Source organism: Cajanus cajan, chromosome 5, assembly GCF_000230855.2.
Source record: "Cajanus cajan strain Asha chromosome 5, NIPB_CcT2T_4, whole genome shotgun sequence".
In the NCBI taxonomy this organism is placed as follows: Eukaryota; Viridiplantae; Streptophyta; class Magnoliopsida; order Fabales; family Fabaceae; genus Cajanus; species Cajanus cajan.
Genome location: NC_138521.1, coordinates 7404211 through 7410983, shown reverse-complemented (window position 1 = coordinate 7410983; position 6773 = coordinate 7404211).

Below are 6773 nucleotides of genomic sequence, written 5' to 3'. Positions count from 1 at the left end.
AACATTTTTTTTTAATATACTTTTTTTTATTACTTAAATAACTTTTTTATTTATTTATCTAACTAACCCATTTTTCCGGTCCAAGTGAAAAATCTGTTGGGAAGAACCTGATGAGAAATTAGTTGCTGAATAATCGATTCTAAACTAGAGTTTTTTTTTTTTTGTTTTTTGTTTTTTAAAATTTTTAAAATTATTTTAATTTAATTTAAAATTCAGAATTTTAATATTATTTATAATATTTAAATTTTATATTTTAATATACTGATTATATTTTAATTTTAAGATTTATTTTTAATATTTAAATTTTAAGTTAAATATATAGATAATTTAAAAGTTATCTTTGAAAAAAGAAAAAGAATTATTTTAAAAAATTAGTTTTATTTAATTTAAAATTCAGAATTAAAATTTAAATAATAATATATTTTAATATTTAAAAATTATTTTAAAAATATAGAAAATTTAATAAATTTATATAAAACTTTTAAGTTATATAACAAGAAATATTTATATTATATATTAAATTTGTATTATAAATCAATCAATGTTAATATAAAAGTGTAATTTTTTTAATTTTAAGGTGACTTTTAAAAGGTGTCAGAAACATTTTTGAGACCGGTACTGTTGGATTAATTAACATAAAAACTACAAGAAATAGTTGTGCAAAAGAAAAAAAATTAACTTAGTAGAGACATAATAAAATGTTACGAAGTGAGTCAATTGATATATTTTATTGATATGATTAAAGTAATTAAAAATATCATTTTTTTAATTTTTTAATTATTTTTATCACAATAAATTATTTGATATTAAACATTTAAGGTATTTAATATGAAATATTTATATTAAATTATGTATTATATATAAAACATACCAAATCTAGAAAAGATCAGAAATAAAAAAGGTTGTTCGAAGTAATTCCGAATATGCACTAAAATAGATATGGTTGAACTAGGACAACCAAAAAGATGTTCTTTGTGCATAAATGTAAGTCACTCTAAGAAAAAATGTTCTTACTATCAAGGTAGTTCAAATCAAGAAACATAAATGAACGGTTTTTCAGGGCCTACATCTCAATTTCGGTTGCTTTTATTGTGTGTCTTTCATCAATATCATGTTCTGAAATTCTTTTTTTTTTTTGTGTTGCTTGTTCTGTAATTTTAATTTGTCTTTTCATACCAACATTTTTTATTTTTAATACCAAATTTAATATATAATAAAAATATATATAAATTTTTAATAACAAATTTAATTATCTATAATTATTAACACAAAATAAATATATTAAATAATTTATACATATTAAAAAATATAAAAATTAATTATTAAATTATCTATTTTTTTAAAATAAACTTTAAATACTGAATACAATTTTTAAAATTTATATATAAATATAATATTAAATACATAAATTTTTAAAATATAAAATTTAAATATTAAAAATAATCTTCAAATTCTAAATTTTAAATTAAATTAAAATAAGTTTTAAAATTTTAAAAAACAGAAAATTAAAAAATTGAGAAATTGATTGCCCAACAATCGATCTCTCATTGGGCTAAAAAAGGCAAGGAAGTGAGAAATTGATTTCCCCAACCGATTTTTCACTTGAGCCGGAAAAATGGATTAGTTAAGTAAATAAGAAGGGATGAGTTATTTGGGTAATAAAAAAAGAGTATACTAAAAAAAGTCATGAATTAAATAATAATTAAGAAATAGAAATGAAAATGAATGTCTAAGCTAGGACAGAAAGATGACTTGTGTAATAATAGTAACCACTAATCATCTTATTCTTTTCTTCACCAAAATAAAAATGAATCAGCTTCTTTTTAACTATATTTTTTTTAACTATTTTTCATTTATCTAGTAACAAGTTGAATTCAGTTGGATTCAAGTGAATTTGTGTAAAAAAAGTGTATACTTTTTTATATTAATTTTTTTTTAATTAAACATGATTTTAAACCATCACAAAGTAAATAAATAAATAAATTTAGGTATAAATATGTATTGCAGTTAAACTTAAGTTTAGGGATGACAATAGGGTCCCATGGGAGTGGGTGATAGTAAACCCGCCCCCACCCCGCTGAATGAAAATTGGCCCCATACACATTCCATATCCGCGCGGATATCTATAAATTTCTTGAATACCCACGGATATTCATAGATATTTATAAATTTTTTAAGAAATTAAAAAAATTATATTACAATTTTAAGTTTATATTTAATGTCATTGAAATATTAAAATAAAAATTCAATGTTAATTTTGAAATTTTATTTAACGTTAATTTTGTTGAAATAATAATAAAAATGCAAGATAATCAATAATTCAAAATATATCAATCTCACAAGTAAGTTAAGGTCTCGTCACAAAGCTACAATAATTCAATCTCATAATTCCAAACGAAAGTAAACAACTTAAAATACATACATTTTATTGGTCCAATCAAAGCTAAAAAATTAATCAAATTACATCCAATTTAATTCTATAACATGCTTAACACATGTTGATAACTTCATCAACCTCACTTTTGTAAGAAAATAAGATAAGAAAGTGTAATTTTAGGGTTATGTGGTACAAGGATAATTAGGATATTTAAGAAATATTATTAAAACGGGTACCCACGGGTATGGATATCATCATATCCGCCCCACCTCATTTATAAACGGGTAAAAAAATATTCGTCCTGATTATCTGCGGGTACCCAATTAGTCTATTCATTTATTATCGATAGCGCATTTTACCCGCAGATACTCGCGGGTACGAGTATTTTTGTCATCCTACTTAAGTTTAAATATGTTTTCAGTTAAAAAAAATAAAGAAGTTTTAAAGTGAGGTAAAGTACTTGTTTATGTTTAAATAAATAAATTACATTTAAAGTATAAATATATATTGTCTAAATTTAAGTAAAGGGGGGACAAGTGAGAAATTGATTCCCCCCAACTAATTTCTCACTTGGGCTGGGGAAATGGGTTAATTAAGTAAATAAAAAGGGATAAGTTATTTGAGTAATAAAAAAATAGTACATTAAAGAAAAAGTCATGAATTGAATTCACTTGAATTCAGTTGGATTCAAGTGAATTTGTGTAAAAAAAGTGTATACTTTTTTATATTAATTTTTTTTTAATTAAACATGATTTTAAACCATCGCAAAGTAAATAAATAAATAAATTTAGGTATAAATATGTATTGCAGTTAAACTTAAGTTTAGGGATGACAATAGGGTCCCATGGGAGTGGGTGATAGTAAACCCGCCCCCACCCCGCTGAATGAAAATTGGTCTCATACACATTCCATATCCACGCGGATATCTATAAATTTCTTGAATACCCACGGATATCCATAGATATTTATAAATTTTTTAAGAAATTAAAAAAATTATATTACAATTTTAAGTTTATATTTAATGTCATCGAAATATTAAAAATAAAAATTCAATGTTAATTTTGAAATTTTATTTAACGTTAATTTTGTTGAAATAATAATAAAAATGCAAGATAATCAATAATTCAAAATATATCAATCTCACAAGTAAGTTAAGGTCTCGTCACAAAGCTACAATAATTCAATCTCATAATTCCAAACGAAAGTAAACAACTTAAAATACATACATTTTATTGGTCCAAAAAAATTAATCAAATTACATCCAATTTAATTCTATAACATGCTTAACACATGTTGATAACTTCATCAACCTCACTTTTGTAAGAAAATAAGATAAGAAAGTGTAATTTTAGGGTTATGTGGTACAAGGATAATTAGGATATTTAAGAAATATTATTAAAACGGGTATCCACGGGTATGGATATCATCATATCCGCCCCACCTCATTTATAAACGGGTAAAAAAATATCCGTCCTGATTATCTGCGGGTACCCAATTAGTCTATTCATTTATTATCGATAGCGCATTTTACCCGCAGATACTCGCGGGTACGAGTATTTTTGTCATCTCTACTTAAGTTTAAATATGTTTTCAGTTAAAAAAAATAAAGAAGTTTTAAAGTGAGGTAAAGTACTTGTTTATGTTTAAATAAATAAATTACATTTAAAGTATAAATATATATTGTCTAAATTTAAGTAAAGGGGGGACAAGTGAGAAATTGATTCCCCCAACTAATTTCTCACTTGGGCTGGGGAAATGGGTTAGTTAAGTAAATAAAAAGGGATAAGTTATTTGGGTAATAAAAAAATAGTACATTAAAGAAAAAGTCATGAATTGAATAATAACAAAGAAATAAAAATAGAAATGAATGTTTGAGTTAGGACAAAAAGGGAGACTTGTGCAGTAACAGTAACCACTAATCAACTTCTCTTTCTTTTCTTCACCAAAACAAAAACTAATCAGCTTCTTTTTCTCTATTTTTCATTTATTTAGTATCAAGTTGAATTCAATTGGTTTCAAGTGAATTTGTGCTGTAAAGTATATACTTTTTTATATTAAAATGTTTCTTTTAATTAAACATGATTTTAAACTGTCGCAAAGTAAATAAATTAATTAATTAAGGTATAAATGTGTCTTGCAGTTAAATTTAAGTTTAAACATGTTTTGAGTTTAAAAAAATTAAGGAAGTTTTAAAGTGAGGTAAAGTATTTGTTTATGTTTAAATAAATAAATTACATTTTAAAGTATAAATACATATTGTGTTAAAATTTAAGTAAAGGGAGGACAAATCAGAAATTGATTGCTCAAACCGGTTTCTCACTTAGGACGGGGAAATGGGTTAGTTAAGTAAATAAAAAGGAGATGAGTTATTTGGGTACTAAAATAAAGAGTATATTAAAAAAAGTCGAGAATTGAATAATAACGAAGAAATAAAAATGGAAATGAATGTGTGAGCTAGGACAGAAAGGGGGACTCGTGTAGTAACAATAACCACTAATCAACTGCTTCTTCTTTTCTTCACCAAAACAAAAATTAATCAACTTCTTTTGAACTATTTTTCATTTATCTAGTAGCAAGTTGAATTTAATTGGATTCAAGTGAATTCGTGTTGAAAAAGTGTATACTTTTTTATATTAAAATGTTTTTTTTAATTAAACATTATTTTAAATCGTCATAAAGTAAATAATTAAATAAATAATAGTATAAATATGTATTGCAGTTAATTTTAAATTTAAATATGTTTTGAGTTTAAAGAAATAAGGAAGTTTTAAAGTGAGGTAAAGTACTTGTTTATGTTTAAATAAATAAATTATATTTTAAAGAATAAATATATATTGTGTCTAAATTTACGTAAAGAGGGGGGGAAAGTGAGAAATTGATTTCTCCAACCAATTTCTCAGTTGGACTGGGGAAATGGGTTAGTTAAATAAATAAAAAAGGGTATTTGGGTAATAAAAAAAAGTATATTAAAAAAAGTCATGAATTGAAAAATAACGAAGAAATAGAAATGGAAATGAATGTCTGAGCTTGAACAAAAAGGGGGACTTGTATAGTAATAGTAACCACTAATCAATTTCTTCTTCTTTTCTTCACCAAAACAAAAATTAATCAGTTTCTTTTTAACTATTTTTCATTTATCTAGTAACCAGTAGAATTCAGTTGGATTCAAGTGAATTCGTGTTGAAAAAGTGTATACTTTTTTATATTAAAATGTTTTTTAATTATACATGATTTTAAATCGTCACAAAGAAAATAAATAAATAAATTAAGGTATAAATATGTATTACAATTAAATTTAAGTTTAAATATGTTTTGAGTTAAAAAAAAAAAGTTTTAAAGTGATGTAAAGTACTTGTTTATGTTTAAATAAATAAATTATATTTTAAAGTATTGTTAGTTAAATAGTCTCAATTAACTTAAAAGGGAGCGGGGTGAATTAAGTTTACCAATTTCTCCCTCATTTATGAGTTTTTGTGAATACTTTCTTATAAATTCAATTACTTAGACAAATTTGTGTGTATAATTTAATGATGATGCAAACTACTCAATCACAATTAATAAAAAGTAATTAAAAGTGTAAGGAAAGAGAAATTGCAAACTCGTTTATACTGGTTCGGCCAATCCTGCCTACGTCCAGTTCTCAAGTCTCCAACTTGAGATTTTCACTATTCTTGTAATTCTTACAAGACTTTAATTCTCCAACATCTTAGAACACCCTTTCCTTTTGTTGAGATTCAAAAACCAACAAGGAGAAACACTTTCTTCTTTACAGATCAAATGATCAAGTGGGTATAACAGAGTAACTCTCTTGAAGAGTAGATTTTACACTTTGATGATCTTAATGAACTCTTTAGAATAATGCAAATGAATTTGGCCAATAAGTTTTTGTATATGACTTTTTTTCAATAGAGTTCGTAACCTTCTTCTGAAAAATTATAGGTATTTATAGACAATTATTTCTTAAGTTGTGTCTTTTCATAAAGAGTTGTAACTCTTTATAATTTTTCAGAAAGATACTCTGGTAATCGATTACAACGGTTTTTAAGTTCAAAAAATTTGAAACGTCGTATCTTTTAAATTCAAAATTTTGAAGTTCCCTCTTCTAATAATCGATTACAAGGTCTGATAATGGATTACCAAAACACATTTTGTATTTGAAATTTGAACATTGAAGTTTCCTTGCTCTAGTAATCGATTACTTAAGTTGGTAATCGATTACTAGACAAATATTATTATGTTTGACCTTTTATTTTCTACAATGATTTGACATCATCAAAACTTTATGCATATATTCTTCCACAAGTATAAATATATATTGTGTCTAAATTTAAGTAAATACTTGTTTAGTTTTTTTTGAGAATAAGTGAGTTTCAATTATAGTCCTCTATATTTTTTG